The sequence below is a fragment of the Puntigrus tetrazona genome, unplaced genomic scaffold (genome assembly GCF_018831695.1).
Source record: "Puntigrus tetrazona isolate hp1 unplaced genomic scaffold, ASM1883169v1 S000000575, whole genome shotgun sequence".
NCBI classification, from domain to species: domain Eukaryota; kingdom Metazoa; phylum Chordata; class Actinopteri; order Cypriniformes; family Cyprinidae; genus Puntigrus; species Puntigrus tetrazona.
Genome location: NW_025048207.1, coordinates 575001 through 595000, shown reverse-complemented (window position 1 = coordinate 595000; position 20000 = coordinate 575001). Strand labels below are relative to the sequence as shown.

General features: G+C 41.0%; 1 long non-coding RNA gene and 3 pseudogenes across 1 annotated transcript; 1 reads left to right on the top strand and 3 right to left on the bottom strand.

Annotated features, from left to right (window-relative positions):
• The window catches only part of LOC122334575, a 12480-nt pseudogene extending 6522 nt beyond the window's left edge, over nt 1-5958 (top strand).
• Nucleotides 5959-7371: 1413 nt separating this feature from the next.
• Nucleotides 7372-10730, bottom strand: LOC122334551 (annotated as a pseudogene).
• A 710-nt stretch (nt 10731-11440) lies between these two features.
• LOC122334532 lies at nt 11441-12949 on the bottom strand. Its single transcript, XR_006248763.1, has 4 exons — nt 12742-12949; nt 12587-12659; nt 11944-12052; nt 11441-11858 (listed from the first exon to the last, which is right to left on the bottom strand). It is a non-coding gene; the product is annotated as an uncharacterized LOC122334532 (long non-coding RNA).
• Nucleotides 12950-16149: 3200 nt separating this feature from the next.
• LOC122334531 overlaps nt 16150-20000 on the bottom strand; it is an 8805-nt pseudogene continuing 4954 nt past the window's right edge.

The window sequence follows — 20000 nt, the reverse complement described above, 5'->3', positions numbered from 1 at the left end:
CAGCAGGCGGTGAAGAACGACGCCTGCGTCCCGGACCAGTACTTCATCCAGGAGGACAGCGGAGAGGTGCGGAACAACCCCAAGCGCTCCTGCCAGTTCAACCGCACCATGCTGGGCAGCTGCTCCGGGCTGGAGGACCGCATGTACGGCTACCAGGACGGAAAACCCTGCGTGCTCATCAAACTCAACCGGGTAACAATACACAACTACAGCTCACCTTCAGGGTCCATCTCAAAAAACTAAATACATCATTCTTTCCAGCATTCAGCCTTTCTATCTCTTTGATATCTCTCGGTTTCAGCGTTCAGTATTTATATCTCATAATTGTGCATTGATTAAGACTTTCTCTCAATTTTACATTTCTATCTCATAGTTTGGCAATTATATCTTACAGTGTAGACCTTTTCTCAGAATCCTGCATTTCTATCTCATGATTCAGACACCTTCCCCTTACAGTTAGGCATTCATTCTCCTCATCTTTTTGTATTCACGCCTCACAATTCAGATTCATATCTCATAATTAAGATTGCTTCTCTGCATTCTGAGCGATCTTGCAATTCTGCGTTTTGTATCTCGCAACTTCAACCAAAAAAGTCCAGTTTGAGGGATGCGAACTAGTAAGGATTACTCCACGCTTTTTATTCCTGGCCCGGGGTGGAAACAAGTTTCCGTAAACGACAAGCTCTTCTGTGCTGCTCGTCTTTGGACATTTCAAGTTGACATTTGAAGCTGTTGTAGAATGCATGAACATAGACGTAATAAAGTAAAGCTAGATCAGATGGGTTATCCTTGGTCTGAATGAAGATGATGTTCTCCTGCAGGTGATCGGACTGCAGCCGAGCAGCGACGGAAAGTCTCCGTTCGTCTCCTGTTCAGCGAAGGTGAGTGAGATCTTCCTGAGCTTCATCACGAACAGCCTGTCCAGCACAAATTTCATCTGTAATGTTTGTTCACTGCATCCCTCAGGGATATAAAGAAGGAGACGAGCTGGTAAGAAATCGTAGTCTGTGGCCTCGATATACTTCAATTGAAATCGAAGGACAAACTGAAATCACGTCACTTCGAACAAAATCAGTGCAAAATGAAGTTCGTTTTGAGATCGTTTTGGTCGTTTGAACTCTTTGGGGAGTTCGTTTCAGCTCCTAAACACCTCCGAGCTACCATTGGTCCGAGACGGTCACGCAATCGGTGGGTGTGTCCTGAAACTCCGCCTTCTTTGACGTGCAATTTTTCTCACGGTTCGTTTCACGAGAGAACAGCGTCTCCGAGTCATTACGTACGTACCTGAGCTGCCACAGATACATCCGCATCTGTACGGTCGCTCGAGGAGAGACTTCAAAAACTGCGGAAACAATTAATTCGTACAAAGAAAATACAGCAAAGCTCGAAAAGGAGGAGAGGTAGCAAGCGAATGAACATTACACCGTACTGCTGCTGTCGTACTTCGTCTTCCAAAGCGAATTTAAAAGGTGTACGATTAATAAACCTTTGTTTTTAATCAAACTTTTAAACGTTAATCTAAGCCCCGCCTCCAGCAGCGGGGGGGCTTAGGATGATCGCAAGCAGTGTACCGTCGCTCAACATTTTCAAACTTCTTTCAGCCCTCAAACGACGAACGAAAAAGAAGTCTGTTTGAAGTATATCGGGGCCTTTAGCATCCCTATCCTTAGACTAGTGCACATCTTAAACTAGTACAGCACAGGCTTTAACTAGTGCTTAACCCCTACGCATTCTGTGGTTAGTAGACTTAGAGTGTTTCGTCACTTTTAAAAGATGAACGTGATCAGTCTCCGTTGTCCGATCGATAGTTTTAGAGCGGGGTCACCGAGTTGCGTCCTGAAGAGTTTAGCTCCAACCCTGATCAAACACACCTTACTGGGGAAACTTCCAGGCAGGTCTGTTGAGGAAAGTGAAGGACACCGGACCTCCGGGATCAAGTTCGATGACCCCGGTTTTAGAGTGTTTGAACCAATCAAAGCACTTTTAGCGCATTTCTTCAGCTTCTGCTTCTGGTGTCGGATCTGAACTGATTCTGATCAAGTAATGGTCAGAATAACTGCGGTCATATCTCCAGATCGACTTTACTCGATTCTCCATCAATCGTTTTCTGGAAGAATCTGATCATCAGGATCTTTTGAGGAGCTTTACTTTCACTGCTCCTCCAAAACATCTCACATCTTCTGAGGAGCCTTTATTTCTTCAGCTCTCAGTCAGCACTGCATTATATGTTTAGATAATTTCAGTCTCATATTACCGGAGCGATGACTGACATTCAGATCATTTTACATCAGTATCTGCTACGCTGTTATAAATATCTCATTGATTTTTCATCACAAGGCTCAGAAGATGTCTCAGGCGAATGAAACCTACGCCTCAGTCGAATACTTCCCTCCAAACGGAACCTTCAATCTCATGTACTATCCGTACTACGGCAAGAGAGCACAGGCAAGAACACACGCACACACACACACACACACACACACACACACACACACACACACACACACACACACACACACACACACACACACACACACACCGCGAGATTACATTGGTGTGTAACCGCTCTTTTGTGTGTGTTGCAGGTGAATTATTCTCAGCCCCTGGTGGCTGTGAAGTTCACAGACCTCTCTTTCAACACGGACTTCAACGTGGAGTGTAAGATCAACTCTAGCACTCAGTTCAAGATCAGCGAAAGAGACAAGTTCGCCGCTGCACAGTAATCTTTAAGCTGCGCATCAACAAAGCGAGAGCAACTGCATCTGCCACACACACACACACACACACACACACACACACACGTACACACACACAGGAGATGGTAGGAGTCATTCATATCTCAAAGTGTTTAATGTATTCTGTCCTCCCCATTCTCCTGTCTACGCGATGGTTTCTGTGTGTGTGTGTGTGTGTGTGTGTGCGCTGCAAAGCGCTCTTTGTATCTCTGTGTGTTTTGAGTACTCTTGACTGTCGTCATATCCAGCTGATATCGTTCCAAAGTAAAATCAAGAGAGCAGGAGAACATCATCAAGCCTTTCTAGATCTCCAGATACGATCATCACGAACAATCCAGTGAATTCAGAAGAACCACAACCATCCTAAACCTGCCGAGAAATTATATTTCGCATAAAGACAACGTGCTCCCAAAATAACACCACGAGGTGGAAAATTGAAAACAGGCTGTATCTTCTATATGCAAAATATAATTCCTTACCTTTTCTTTTAATATCAAGCTAAAATGTGACCTGGATTCACTCGTTTAGTCTATATAATGGCTTTTATGCTACTGAGCGTTTAACACAAATTAGGTCAAATTCAGGATCATTCATAAAATAAAATCTGTAGGAATGCGCACATATGATCAATTAACATAATCAGAGCCATAAAAATTGTCACAGACTGTAATCGACTCATATCTGTCACATATCATTCTCTTAACTTGATATCAGTTTTATTTATTTACTTAATTAAGGTACATTTATAATGTTATTTATTTATTTATTTATTTATTATCGGATTTGTGGTTTTTATTTTTTATATACATGACAATGTTTGTGAAGACACTTTTGTAACACTGTAATGTACACGAATGCACGCACACACACACACGAGAGCAAAGAAACGATTGGCTGACGTTCTGCACATGCTCAGATTGCACTCGCATTAGCCAATCAGCTTCAAGCTGCACCATATCAGTTCACCATTAATTTATTTGCCCAATCGACCGATAGCATATGTCGTCCGGAACGGTTAGACCTATCTTTCTAAACGTGTACACAGCAATACCTTCTGGTCCGTGAGTGTACTGTTAATACTTGTAAATAATACAGAATCTGATGTAGTTGACAATGAGAGTAGTTACCAAGAAAAGCGCAAAATAATAATAAAAAAAAAAAGATTAAAATTATCCGATCCAAGTAGATGAATGAACAAATGTGTTTTCTTCCCCCCCAAAAAAGTATTTTTTAATTTATTTGTTGTTGAGCACATCATGGGTTAGCGCCCGTTAGCACAGCGGAAATATGACGCAAACATTAGCTGCATACTTCAGTTCGTTTCTTCTTAGCTTTGGTAGACTCTTAGATTTTTATCACGTGATTTGACATTTGGATGTTCAAGGGATTCGAGTCGAACGGACAAGTCAGACTCCTGATTTGCGAGCGACACATTAGCGTAGTGCTTATTAGCGAACCACTAGCCTGCCGACGCGCGGGCGCCGTCTGTGTTTAATTTCTCATCCGTGTTCCTTCATTCCGCCCCCAGTAGTGAATGTGCCGTGTTTCTATTGGGTTACTGCCACAGTGTTGTGCGTTTGAAACATTGGAGGGTGTGTGTTAGAAAAGTGTGTGGGGAAAAATAAAAAGAGCCAAGCGCGGCCGAACTTTTAAATGAACGTCACTAGTCCACCCGTCACCCATCAGCACGCGACTTACGGCCTGATGTTGGGATCGGTTCAATGTTTACACAGAGCAGTGACTAATAACTAGCTAAACTTACGCTGCCTGCCGTACGTTTACTTCGATCTACTTCACGTGTGCTGCCTGACCGCTCTACGTCACGGAATAGATTTTGTATGTTTTTAAGATACGGTAAATCGAATTATTGCACATCACTTCCCACTTCTGTACTCGAGGCGCAGCAGCGACGCGTCCGAACGTGTCTGTGTAGATCACGCGCATCACTCATTTTTCCGAGACGAAAAAAACCGAGCAGGCATAAATTTGCCGCATCACTGCCGTGGAAACGACACGTGACGTCATCCGTGATCTCACTCGTCGAGCCGTGGTCCCGCGGTCAGGTTGCTAGGCGCGGCGCTCCAGGCGAAATCCAGTCGTTTCAACAGTAATTTGCTTTGGGAGGGTGTCGCACGAAGCCGAACAAATTGACTGCACTAAGCTTAGGTCATTAATTATGACGAAATTGTGACCAGTGCGGTAATCGCTAACAGAAATTTTCTAAATCGAAACAGTCAAACCATTTTGATTTTGTAAATCGACTTCATCTCATCATCATGATTTAGGATGACGTAACTCTGACTTTTAATGTCATAATTTTGAGTTTTACAGCACGTCATAGTTTTTATACAGTATCTCATAATTGATCAGTGCAAGTTTTAAACTCGTAAATTTAATCACGTTGAATTTGTATCTCATAATTACGACTTAATATGTACATTTTGACTGTTAAAGTCATAATTATGTCAATTTTTATCGACTGTTTGTGTCATAATCTCGAATCTCATCTTAGGTTTTTACCTCACAGCCCTAACTTGGTTCACACTCACAGTTCTGACTCGTGAAGTCTTATAATCCCGACTTTAAGTCGTCGTTTCAACACATGCCATCACAAACTCAACTTTTGATCTCCTAATAATGTCATAATTCCAAATCGAACTCGACATAATTCCGTTCTCATACATGGCGTAAACGGGCTTCCATAAAAAGCAAAGTGCTTTTTAAGTGACTGGTGTGTTTTGTCTGCGAAATGTCCCAGATGTGGGCGCGCTCTTCGGACAAAAGCAACGACGACACGACGACAAACACACCTGCGCGACGAGAACCTCACTGGAGAGCTTTCCACTCACTCACACACACACACACACACACACACACACACACACACACACTGACGGCACCGTTGAGCTCTTTGTCCCCGTCTGTGTTTCTCTCCACACCGATAACGCGACACGCTCGTCACTTTGATTTCTCGCGGGTGACTTCTATAGCTCAGACTCATCCCGGTTCTCATCTGTCCTTCATAGTGACACGGTGTCTTATTCTTTCTTCACTCTCTGTAAAAACACTGCTCAGAAACTAGATGTATCTTATTAAATATCCTGAATATACTGTTATATATTGCCTGACATGAAAATTGTGAAACTTATATTCGAAAAACAAATGATTATCATTATAAATGAAAAATGGAAACAGGAAATAAAAACATTTTGTGTTTAACAAACATTTCAGAGGTCTCGTTTTTAAAACGCAGTGACTGTAGATGAACACGAACATCACGCATGTCTTATGCATTGCAATATGAAGCCATCACATGGAAGCCATCATTTTTTCTTCTCAAAGACAGAGGTATATGGCTGATGTACGCACTGAGAGCTTTATCATCTTATGTAATGAAAAGCTCCGCAGCTGGACTTCCAGATCTGATCCTACAGGACAGAAAATCACGCTTAAAGCCTGGAGATGGTTGTGCTTTAGGGCTCTGATTTCTGGTCGCTCAACAGCGTCTGGTTTTCATGCTCAGGTTGGATTGGAAACGCAACCTTTGGCATCAGCCACTAGTGTTTTCTGATAAGTCTGTTTGTTTTACCTCTTCCTATCTTAACTCTGCACACAGCTGGTTGTGTGGACTTGTTTATGTTCACCGTGGTCTCGGATCAGACCTGTGCAGCATGTATTGGTCGCGACCCAGCGGTTGAGAAACAGTGGAGACTCTTGCTTTTAAGATGTTCCCCGAGAAAACATCCCAGGAAACAATCTGAGGCCTGAACGGTGGCTCAAATTGAGATGTTAAAGTCTGTGAACTGAAACATTTCATCATCAAAGATCGATCTGAGCTGCTTTGAACGCCCATTTTAATGCTCTCTTAATGCATGACAAAGCTGCTACATTAAGAGTAACACTGAGTATTTTTATTGTCTGCTTGAGCAACAAACACTGATGCACTTTATGCGAGATCTATTAATGAGATTTCCCTGAGAAATTGTGCTTCATATATATATATATATATATATATATATATATATATATATATATATATATATATATATATATATATATATATATATATATAAAATCAAAACTAGGAACACATCGACATCTAGTGTTCAGACGAGAACATTTCACCTGACCAGAAGAACACAGACTCACAGAGAAACAAGAAAACACCTAGCAACCACATAGCAACGTGGGCTAAAAACCCTAGCGAGGGCTAAAATCTCTCTCTCTATATATACACATACACACACACACACACACATATATATATATATATATATATATATATATATATATATATATATATATATATATATATATATATATATATATATATATATATATATATATATATATATATATATATATATATATACATATATACATGTAAATACAAGTAAATATTCTCAAATTATACACAGTATGTATGTGTGTGTACTGATACACATAATAAATATACACCTTTTTTTGGATCACACACATAAACAAGCCAGACTTTATATATCAGTTTATATCCACCTTAAGCAGCACAGAAGTGAAGGTTTTTCTGTGGTTGTGCGAGACTTCCGGTCCGGAAGTTGGCCTCTGAGGAGAATAACGCAGTAGTTCTTTGACCGCAAACCAGCACTTTCATGAATATTATAATAAATTAATACAGTATATTAACAAAATGTCAGTTTGCAATATCAAGCAGCATAACGAGCTGTTTTGTACTGAGACAAAAAAACAAAACAAAAAAAAGGTTACAAAACAAAAAAAAAAGTTACCCGTTAAATGATGGTTTATTAACGTCTACGCCTTCAGTAATGCAAATAAAGTTATTACGTGTTGTTCAGGTACCCCAAACCCACCTCTTACAATAACGCAAACAGATTAATTATGTTAAAAATGCGCGGTAAATCCTGTGGGTAGGATAAGATGTCAGGACACCGGAAGTCTTGCACATTCAAGTTAAATAGCCGCTCTCACCTTAAGGACGTATTAACGTCCTACGGTGTGAAAACAAAGTCTAACATTGAAAAAAAAATTGTAACTCATGTTATTTGTGTTAAGTTTTTTCACACTAAAGGACACGCTCTAATATATATTCGTCATCTACCCCTATGCTGTAGAGAACGTGATGACGTCACGCCAAGTGGAGTTCTGGAAAACTGCTCATCCGCCATTTTGAAAGGATCGCACCCTCCACTATTGAGTCCAGGGCGGGATTTTGATTCTCTGTCGTGATTGTGAAAAATCTCACCATTGTTTGTCATTAACAAATCAAAAAGTAACCGATCTTCGGCCTTCACAGCAGAGGGTGATCCTCCGAAAATGGCGGCGCGACGTAGATTCACATTCTCTATATTTCCCATTAAAACAACTTCAGAAGCGTTCTCGTGTCGCGGGAGTGTGTGTGCGTGTGTGTGTGTGTTAAGGCAAGTCCAACATGTTTTTGACCTCCAGCTCTTTCTGAGTCCGTTGGTGAATTTCTCGGATTGCCGCCACGACGACGCGCATGACAGGCTCCGCCTCCTCCTGCGTGCGCACGCACACCAGCCGCAGGAACGCGCGCCGCCGGGCATCGCGTGAAACACCAGCTCTGCCGCGCGCTGCACGAGCCAGGGGTGATGCGCGCCAAAACCTCCAGGTACGCTGTCGCGCAGAGCTCGCCCATGCTCCGCCCCTCGCGCCCGACCCCAGCTTCTCCAGGAGCAGCTGTAGCCATAGTAACGAACGGTGGAGGCGGAGCAAAGTTCGACTACCGGAAGGTGTTTGCGTGTCGAATGAGACCACGCCCCTCTGGAGCTCCGCCTCCAGCATGGAGCGCACGGAGCGGTAGGCGTGCGGAGGGGGCGGGGCCACGCGCCATTGGCTGTCTCGCTCTGTCTGGCGAATTCTTCCATCGCGAGCTGTCTGATGAGCGTGATCTTCTCCTCAACTTTATGAGTGAAGAACCCCACCAAAGGGCCCAGAGCCTCCATGAACCTGCAGCACAGAACACAAACATTATGTGAGAAGATGCATCACCGTTTTCACCGATTATCTGCCGATACCGATGCATGTCGATTCATTTATAATTTTTTTAGAATATCTACATCTCCTTCACCTTTGCTATGCACTGCTTCATTACAATTAAAAGGCAAATGGCACAAAATTAGTTCACAGGCAAGATTACAGCTCATAAAAACATTAAAAGCAAAGCAGAAAATAAACAAAAATGCAATATTAATTTATCCAATAATATGAATTTAATGCAATTCATTTAAAACTATGAATGTGGGTGTAGACATCTTACTGCTACATCTGATAAATTTAGAATATAAAAATCTACAAATTGCTGTTTAGTCTTAAAATTTATTGTGATGATGCTATATATTCATACGCATTTCTTTGGAATGTATGCCGTTTTTTAGATTCATTGCAAATGATAGATATATAAATAGACCAGATGATCTACAGTTGTAAAAAACAATGCAGTCCCCAATGCAGAAGGCATATGGAAACGTGCATTATTTTTGTGCAATATAGCGCACAAAAAGTGCATCTTTTTATAACTTGTTTTGAGCCTATTTGCTGATCCATCCAGAAAGCTTCAGATGGATGCGCCCAATATAATTCATACTTGATGAGCTCCTCCCAGCAGAGCAGATAGGGATCCAGAAGCACGTCGGAGGCGGGGCCGAGGGCGGAGTTTAGGTGCGACAGGAGGCGGGACACCTGGAAGTGCTGCCCGGCACACTCTCCGATGATGTCACTTCCTCCCAGCTCTCAGGAAGGGCAGCGGAGCCACCTGGTCGTCACAGAGTCAGCGAGTGAACGGTTAAAGTGTGGAGTCTCCAGGGCCAGGAGCTCAGAAAGGGTCATCTGGATCAGAATGATCTGGGTTTGGAAATGCTTCGCTATACGGAATCAGATGACCCATCTTACTCTTGTGCAGGTTTTGCAAAGCAATACTGAATCGGACACGCACTTTTTCAATTTTTGTGCTCTACGGAGACCCTGAAGGGACATGCTGATGGGAATAAAAGAGAGTTTTGCAGTCTACTTCTGCATAGCATTCACACACGTAACTACTTCTGACTGCTCCATCTCTAATGACGGTTCCAACAAGTTTACAGTTAGAGTTAAACCAAAACTTGAAATTAATGCTGTCAAACAATTATTCACATACAAAATATAAATTCTTGTTTACATTTTATATACGTGATGCGTGCTATTACGCACATATAATGTTACTGTACTGTATATATTTATAAATATATATTTAATATATAAATATTGTTCTTAAAATCAATGCCAAGTCACCTTTATTTATAATATAGTACAGATTGTATGAAAGCACTGAACAGAATCAAAGAGGAGAATAGAGTGAAGTGTAAAGATTCAGTTAAAGGTATTTCATTATTCTAGATCAGCTCAGTTTCAGTACAATCTGTTTGTATTTATATATACAAACATATGTAAACAAAAATCATTTGACAGCACTACTTTAAATTAAACATGATGTTTTTGACGCTGACATTTCATGCTACAAAAAGTTTTAAAGTTTTATTACATTTTCGCCCAGAAGTGCACCTTTCTGCTGGGACTTTGAAGAACAGAAACCCAGGAACCACGATTGGATTTCGTGATCTAATCTGAATTGGATATCAATATTGCTTTTGGACAGATTTTCAAGATCTGGCCCTGACTCTCACCTGTCTGGTTGACGGTACACGCGCTTAGACAGGGCCTCCACGACTGCTCACAGGTCTGAACACTTCCTTGAGCTGGACAGAACCAGGAGACACGCGGTTACTCAGTGTGTGTGTGTGTGTGTGTGTGTGTGTGTGTGTGAGACAGGTCGGGTTCACTCACGCAGCCACAGAGAGCTGAGGAACAGCAGCAGACTCATCAGGAGCGCGCTCAGCACACAGCGACGCAGAAGAGATGGCATTCTCTCGTCCTCCGACACGCTCGCTAACACTCCTGGAGATCAGAGACCAGCTCAGAGCTGCGTGACCTTTGAACCGCTGCGCAAACATGACACGGAAATACCTCAATCTGACGTGAGTCCGAAAACACACAACGTGGAGGGCTTCCAGAAACCAGGGTTATTGCTGTTGATAATAGCTATAAATTAATAATACAATTCATTTTACCTATAAATTAAAAAAAAAAGTTAAACTAAACCATAATGGTAATTAAAAAAAGAGAAAAATTTTCATTTTATTTCAGGTAACTTTAATTATATTTTTTATATTTGCCATTTTGGCTCAGTTTAAGTCAAAGTACTAAAATAACTAATAATAATAAAAAATAAACAATAAAAGACTATAGACATTTAAAAATGAATAAAAATGGCAGACAAAATTGCTTAAAAAATAAATAAAAATGGAAAAAAGTCTAGAATTAAAAAAATAACACCAATGCTAAAACATTGCATGATATTAAATGTTTTTGAAATGTTCCCTGTAGAAATGACAATTTCATTTATATTTCATTATATTAAATGAAAATAAACCATTTGAAGCAAACACGTCTCTTAACATTTAGAAAGCTGGCACACACACACACACACACATATATAGTTTTACTTATACATACAAAATATATTGTATATTATATTAAACGATCCATTCTATAAAAATATATCTTTATTAGAATCTGTTTGACGGTTGTTGATTGTCTAGACAGTGTTGAACTAAAAGAATTGGGTCTAATCTGAGAATAAATTGACAAAATTATTCCAAATTATGATGAAGTTTATTGGTTGTGACACACATACAGAAGCGGTCTGTTCTACTAATCAAACTTCTCCTGTATTACTGTTAAACTCCTCTCAAATGCAATTCAGTAGACTTTTCCATTAATTTCAATTCAAATTCACACACACACACACACACACACACACACACACACACACACATCATCATTTTATTTCATATCTGACATGACACACACACACTGCTGAAACCTCAGACTGCGTTCACACTCGCACACAAACATGTGGAAGATCCTCATAACCAGAGCAGCTCCACCCAGGGGGCGGGGCTTATCCCTGACAGGCGGCTCAAACGGCCAATCAGCTGTAATCCCCGCCGAACGGTCACTGTGACCGCCGGCCTCTCAGTGCAGGCTTTTTGTCTGACTCTCCTCCTGATTCTGAAACACAATTTGAAAAAAATATCCGATCGTTACACAGCGGCCGTGGACACTCGGTGAACAATCAAAGCCTTGCAGGTCTGACCTGTCGTCCTCGTCCGCAGAAGACCGTGGTCAGTCCCTTGTGAGCGGGACGTGTTTGAGCGCGTGCGGTTGTTTCAGTTCTTTTAGTAACTCCGGGCTGCTCAAACCCACTGCAGGACCAAAACAGACAGAAACACTCACCTTATACACAAACTACAGCCACTCATCAGGAACCGAATTCAAGAAACATCTTAAGGCTAAAAGTCTTATTACTCTGGTCATTAAAAGGCTGTTTATACACATCCTCACTAATTACAAGAAGCACATATGTAGAGGCTGACACTTAACCGAACACTTGTTTAATTAGTGACTATTTGCCGACATTTTTAAACATCATCGTAAACTGGTTTCTGGCATAGTGAAGACTGTGGGACGACAAATACCATTACGTGATGTAATATTGTGCTCTGCTGTAATTAAATCAGTTTGAGGCTGTATGCATAATTAGTGCTTGATGACATCATCACGCAAAAAACGGTTTATCGAACATTTCAGGACGTTCGTCTAACACGTTTCGAGAACATTCACAAAATGTTTGCTACATCGTACGAAGGAACGTCTCACTTGATGTTAAAATGAAGCCTTAACGTGGCCAGGAAAGCGTTAGAACGTTTCGAACGTTCAAAAATAACGGTTGCACTCACTCGGCCGTTCATCGGACCTTGGCGGAGAGGGCGTGGCTTTGTTTGGGGTTGTGGGCGGGGTTACGTGATCAGTCTGTCATAGAAAAAAAAAAAAAGAAGATTCAGGTGAAATTGCTCCTCGTTTGACGTTTTATCGTTAAGAGAGTTTCTCTTACCTTGCTTTCCTCCATCGCTGACCAAGCATGCGCCGTCCTGATCAACTCAAGTTATAGATTTCTAGACTTAAAAGATGGACAGAAGCGGGTCTTCTCAACTAAAGGCTACTATAGAGTTATTAGTTGCTGTATGTTTGATCCGGTCGCTGTGAGAAAGTGTTCAGCTCGGTTCAGCTCAAGTCTCATTTCTGCAGCGAAATTAATCATTCACTCACTTTATGGTTCTAAAGTCCAGGAAAAACACCTTGAAAAAACACTGTGTTACACAGTTCAGAGAAATACTAAGAAACACTGGCGTTGAATACAGCGGCGCCAAACTTACTTTACATTAACACTTATATATCTGCATATCAAACGTATATAGCATCCAACCACATGATGAAATAAACATCAGTGCTTCAGATCAGGATTTGGGGAATAACGTTCTTTGGACATCCTGAAATGATGAAGATAACGCTTCATTTCGTGTTTTTGCATGGGTTGAAATATTATGTAATTAAAGTGTAAATAAATGTATATTGTATAAATAAAGGACGGTCGCAGAGAGATGAGATCACAGGTACGGGAGCCGAACAAACTCCTCCGGCTCAAACGGACAGAATCCGTAAACATGCACGGTCTCACACAGTTCCAGCGCTGTGCTAATTAACATAAACCCGTGGAGAGGCGGGCCGACTTCAGAGCCACGCCCCTTCCAGAGGCGGTCCAGTGTTTGGAGGGTTTCCGTACACACTGACCCGCTCCACCAACCGATCCGGATTCTGCTCCGGGTTTTTGTTTCTACTCAAGCACAGTTTCAAACGCTTTTGCACTGGCAGGAAATGTCTGTATAAGTGTATTGCAAATAATATAATAAAAATCGGAAAGCGGTTTTTAAAAACATCGAATTCAAGTAAAGTGACTACTTTTAAGGTTTAATGAAACACCACTTCAAAATCATTTAGTGAATCGCTTTTCTGACTCACTGGTTTAACTGATTCAGAGTTTCAAAAAGCTCTGTTGTGTTCTTTTCTATATAATCACAGTCGTTACGATCTAGTCTACAGATGTAAAGTACTATTTCCTGAATGTGTTGATTGATTTTCCCAGATGATGACATCAACAGTTCTTTTTAGTAAGGGAACTCAATCAATCAATAATTTATATATATATATATATATATATATATATATATATATATATATATGTGACGAGTCGGCTGCCCCTCCTCTTTATTGTCACCATCACCCCGCCCCTTATTCGCCGCCTTTCACCAGGCTCCCGACGGGAGTGGGTGTGTTCGAGAGGAGGGGCGTGGTATCGGTCAGGTTCATGGCGTGTGACGAGGCACACCTGAAGGGGATTAGCCTTGTCACCGCCGCCGCAAATACCTGACCGCTGCTCTCTCCTCGGGAGACCGGTCTCTTCCCCGCATGCACGCTGGTGTCCTCGTGGGTCCAGGAAGGGTGCGCGATGGACCTCACCCCGCCGTCCGTGAACACAGAGCTCATCCCACTCTGCCGCCCGAGCAACGGCGACGGAGACGCCGCGGAAGAAGCCGCCGCCGCGCGCTTCGGACCAGAAAAAGGGGAGCGTGTGCGACCGCCGGACTCCGCCCCTTACCTGGACCCTTCCCCCCTGGAACACGGCCTCAACCTTCACTTTCCCCGTGGCACGACGAGGACACCAGATCCCCCCTTTTATTTGGACACTTTTCCCATGGACACTTTATTTTGTATTATTATTATTTTGTCAATAAAGGCCTCTCCGAGGCCTGACGCCACGCCCACTGTGTCTGTCGCTGGCTCCTCCCGTCACAATATATATATATAGCGCTTTTAACAACACGGGTTGCATCAAAGCACAACTGTATGTTATGTGTATTAGTAGAATGAGACATAAATGTCCATGTGTGACTCTGGAGCACAATGCAATCACAAGCGCCAGTTTGTTTGTTTTTCATTAAGATCTATATATCTTCTGAATGAGAAAACCGAGTATATGATCTTTCCATTCATGTATGGTTTGTTAGGATAGGCTGCTTTTTAAATCTTAAAATCTTGATCTCTGCGGTCAGTGAAGTATGAAATACTACTCTTAGCTGGATCATAAAATGGAAATGGAAAATGGAGATATTATATGACCTGTCTTTATGATGTTAAATGTTAAGTTTAGCAGAGTTGAGCAGTTATGATTATGGAAAATTGGACTGGATGGGGTCTCACAGCAAATAATCGTTTGGCAATATAAACTCTGTCATGACCGATAAAGAAAAAACGATCTTGCTTTGTGTGTTTTATAGGTGTTTTTTGCTTTTGTTGTCTATTACGTGTGATTCTACCTTTGGTGCCGTTTTGTGGTGAAGTGCCAGAAATGACAGATAAAACAGTCAAATATTCAGTATACATAGATAACCGTCCGAGCAAAGTGTTTCCTTATAAATGCACGCGAACAATACAGACAATTCATTTGGTTTTAAAAGGAAGCATGATATAGATTCATGCATCGTTTTATGAAATAAATATATAATATGCACAATTCTACAGTATTTATGTGTTGTTTCAGATGCGTTTGATGGAATTAAGCACACTAAGATGTGTATAGAGTTGGCTCATAACAAAATACTTCTAAATACTATTAATTCATCATTATCATTAGAATATGTCCCAAAAACCTTCAAGCTGGCAAATAAAGCCTTTTCTGATTCTGATCAATCCGTAGCAGCGATTGAAGTATGGAGTCCTACAAGGCTCTGTACTAGGACCTTTGCTTTTCACGCTTCACAAGTTTTTTGTGAAAGTACTTTCCCTCCATGCAATACGAAATACCTCTAGTTGTTTTTTCCTTTCAGATATCCCAAGAAGTGATGGTTCTATCATATTTGTAACAAGAAGTTGAATTTACAATTACACTAAAAAAGAAGTAAATGCAGACATGAAGTAGGCAGCAGTTTGAGTGGTTTAAAGGTTTAAAAACCCACCATTTACCCCAACACCAGAAACATACAAAATAACAAAATGGACAGTTTGAACATTTAGAAATAACATTTTTACTCATTTTGGACACTGGTGGAGTTGTGACTGGGGTTACAGTCTGTGATTCAGAGAAAGAATAGGATGAAATCACTGCTTATTTGAAGTAAATTCTTTTACATTACCTACTTTTCTTCCATTGCTGGCCGACCATGCACTCTTCCGATGAATTAAATTTCTAAATTAAGCATTAGAAAATAAAGATGGACAGATGACGTGAGTTGCTTTACTTTACATCACCACCATTTCAGCATTAACTACTAAAACACTCAACTTAAAGGTACTAGAGTCAATAGTTACAATATGAAACTACTTATAAACTGTGTATTTGTTCACCACAGTCAAAGTCTAAGAAACAGGTCAGAGAAAGATCTGTGAGCCACACAAACACTGTATGTATTTGTTCAGCTGAGCTTTATTTTAAAAGTTTGTCCATATACATAGCCTAACCCAAGACATTACATGTTTAAAAAACATATTCCATAACAAACAAAATGGATCCCAAAATTGAATACAATCACATGAGGAAATATATATCCATGTTTCAGATCTCCCAAGTAGCCTAGTTAGGTGACAAAATCTAGTGAAATATGACAAAACAACATCCTTCAGACCTGAAATGATAAAGATGCCACTTTGCTTTGTATTTTTACATTATTTAAAACAATTTAACTTTATAATGTGCCCTCAATTATAAATGTAATTAATATCTGCAAACCCACAAGTTCATCCCTTGTCATTTAAAGATATAACTTAAAGCTTAATAAAGTGCTGGGAATGATTTATTTGGAAAATAATTGGTAATTCTCTGTATATTTGCATCATTTGCAGTAGGCCAAGTGTTTTCTCCACAGCTGCCAGATCTCGACTACTAAAAGTACATTGTGTTTGACGCAAAACGTGAATAAAGTAAATTAAAAATAAAAACAACAACATGTAACTGTATAATTTTTACGTTGTTTAAGGAAAGCAAATTTTAAAAGTCCACTGAAAATATTTGGTTATAGACAATGTTGAAGATTATTGTCAACATGCCTAAGTGTTAAAAATGTTTATAAAATTTATGTAAAATTTTAAATAACAACAAACATTATAAAAAATGTACTGCATGTATGTATGCTTATATTGCTTATGATTAAAGTCTTTATCTGATTTAACTATTGTTTGCAATGTACTTGGCAATACTTAAACGTATTTTGCATGGTCTGTTATTGAAGTAGTGTCACATGGGTGGGAATTTTAAGTACCATTCAGTGGGAATAAAAAATAAAATAAAATAACGATCATTCAGTTGATGCAGAGACATACTTTCCCCATACTCTGAATGTTAGGCTACGTAGCAGAACGTAACTTTAAACGTTATTTGGAGGTCTTTACTTGGAAAAGCACATTTATATTTTTAACTATGAAGTGACAGAAGAAGGATTGGAGATTAAAATGTGCTTACTTTTAAAATCAACACCTGGCACAGTGTTTTTTTTTCTCTTTCGGTGTGTCCTAAAAGCTACTGAAAAGCAAAAAGGTCTTTTATGCAGTCTCATATAAATAGAAGGATAGTCACAGACAGATGAGATCACAGGTCCTTGCAGGGCTGCAGGTGCAGTGTGAGCGCCCCCTGGCTGTGGAGCTGCAGAAGACGAACAAACTCGTCCGGCATTTTGTGCATGTAACGGTGTGGCTTCAACTCGTCGTAATAATGATATGGAACAGAATTGTTCTGCAGGTCCGTTCCAAACGGCCAGAATCCGTAAACATGCACGTTCTCACACAGTTCCAGCGCCGTGCTAATTAGCATAAACCCAGTGGAGAGGCGGATCGACTTCAGGCCACGCCCCTTCCAGAAACGGTCCAGTGTTCGTAGGTAAATGGGGCTGAAGAACACCAACGGCTGCTGAGGTCTGATTGGATGGAGGACTCTTAGAGTTTTGATTGACTGTCTAGTGCAGAAGGTGTAGGCAAAGGCGGGCATAACGAGAAAAGCGCTTTCAGACACACTAACCCGCTTCCACCAACGGATCCGGATTCCGCTCCAGGTTTTTGTATCTACACAAACACAGTTTGAAATAAACATTCTTTATCATTACTGATAGACAGAGCTGGATACTATCAGAGAACCAAGAACATACAGATGTGAAACTTTATTATTAATATATATTACTATATATATTACTATCCACCTTAGTTCAACAACACATGGCCATTGTTAATGATGTCACATGCATGTGGAGGAGGAATAACTTCTGCTATTTAACTGATTAAAGATCTCTAAAATGTTGCTGTATCAAACGTGGCATCCACTCACCAATTTACTAATTTTGTTCAGTGTCGTTTTGCTTTATTTCATCTTTGATTAATTGGGGTTCCTCTTTATGTCATGCTCCGGTCTGAGTTAGTACAGGAGGAGGAAGCTCAAATATATTGTGCGAGTCTGTTGGGAATGCCCGGGTAGTTGTGGAGGCAAAAATGTGGGTCTGGGAGGAGTTCAGTGAGGCCATGGAGAAGGACTATCAGTCGGCCTAGAAGAAGTTCTGGCAAACTGTCCAGTGCCTCAAGAGGGGAAAGCAGTGCCCTGCTGACACTGTATGGAGGTAAGAATCTGCTGACTTCGACTGGAAACATTGTCAGGCGATGGATGGAATACTTAGAGGATTTCCTCAATCCCACCAACGTGTCTTCCACTGAGGAAGCAGAGGCCGGGGACTCGATGGACTCAACCATCACAACTGAGATCTCCTAGGTAGTTAAGAAACGCCTCGGTGGCAAGACACCAGGAGTGGATGAGATTCGCCCTGAGTACCTCAGGTCTCTGGATGTTGTGGGGCTGTCTTGGCTGACATGCCTCTACAGCATCATGTGGTAGACTGGCAGACCGGTGTGTTGTTCCCTCTTTTTAAGAAGGGGGACCGGAGGGTGTGCTCCAACTGTAGGGGCATCACACTCCTTAACCTTCCCGGGAAAGTCTATCTCAGGGTATTGGAGAGGAGAATCTGTCCGATAGTCAAACCTTGGGTCCTGGAGGAACAATGTGGCTTTTGTACCCTCTTCAGGATGTGCTTTGTGGATTTGGAGAAGGCATTCAACAAGGTCCCTCACAGTGTCCTGTGTGGGGTGCTGTATGAGGTCTGGGGCCCTTTGCTAAGGGGTTTCTGGTCCCTGTATAACCAGAGCAAGGTTCCAGGGAGGAGTTCCAGGCATGTCCCACCGGGAGGAGGCCCTAGAGAAGACCTAGGGACTATGAAAAGGGCACGCTTATCAAAATTAACCATGGTTTTATAATAGTGAAATGGTATCTGCAAGGATTTCCAATCAGGTTTTAGACCGTACCATAGTACTGAGACTGCTCTCATTAGAGTTACTAATGACCTGCTTCTATCATCTGATCGTGGTTTTATCTCGTTATTAGTGCTATTAGATCTTAGCGCAGCATTCGATACTATCCATCACAACATTCTCTTGGATAGACTAGAAAACTATGTTGGCATTAGAGGAAGCGCCTTAGCATGGTTTAAATCATATCTATCTGACCGCTATCAGTTTGTAGCATTAAATGAGGAGGTATCATATCAATCACAAGAGAAATATGGAGTTCCTCAAGGCTCAGTGCTAGGACCGTTACTTTTCAACCTGTACATGTTACCTCTGGGAGATATTATCAGGAGTAATGGTGTTAGCTTTCACTGCTATGCTGATGATACTCAGCTCTATATTTCAGCGCAGCCTGGTGATACACGACACATTGAGAATCTAACAGAATGCATAGTCCATATAAAAAACTGGATGATGAGTAACTTCTTAATGCTAAATTCTGAAAAAACAGAGGTGCTAATAATTGGACCTAAAAACCCCACATATAATAATCTAGAACACAGCCTATCACTTGATGGCTGCTCTGTTAATTCTTCATCATCAGTTAGGAACCTAGGTGTGCTGTTTGACCGCAATCTTTCCTTCGAAAATCATGTTTCTAGCATCTGTAAAACTGTGTTTATCCATCTTAAAAATATATCTAAATTACGACCTATGCTTTCAACCTCTAATGCAGAAATATTAATTCATGCGTTTATGACCTCAAGGTTAGATTATTGTAATGCTTTATTGGGTGGTTGTTCTGCACGCTTGATAAACAAACTTCAGCTAGTCCAAAACACAGCAGTCCTTACTAGAACTAGGAAGTATGATCATATTAGCTCGGTTCTGTCAACACTGCACTGGCTCCCTATCAAACATCAGATAGATTTTTTAATCTTA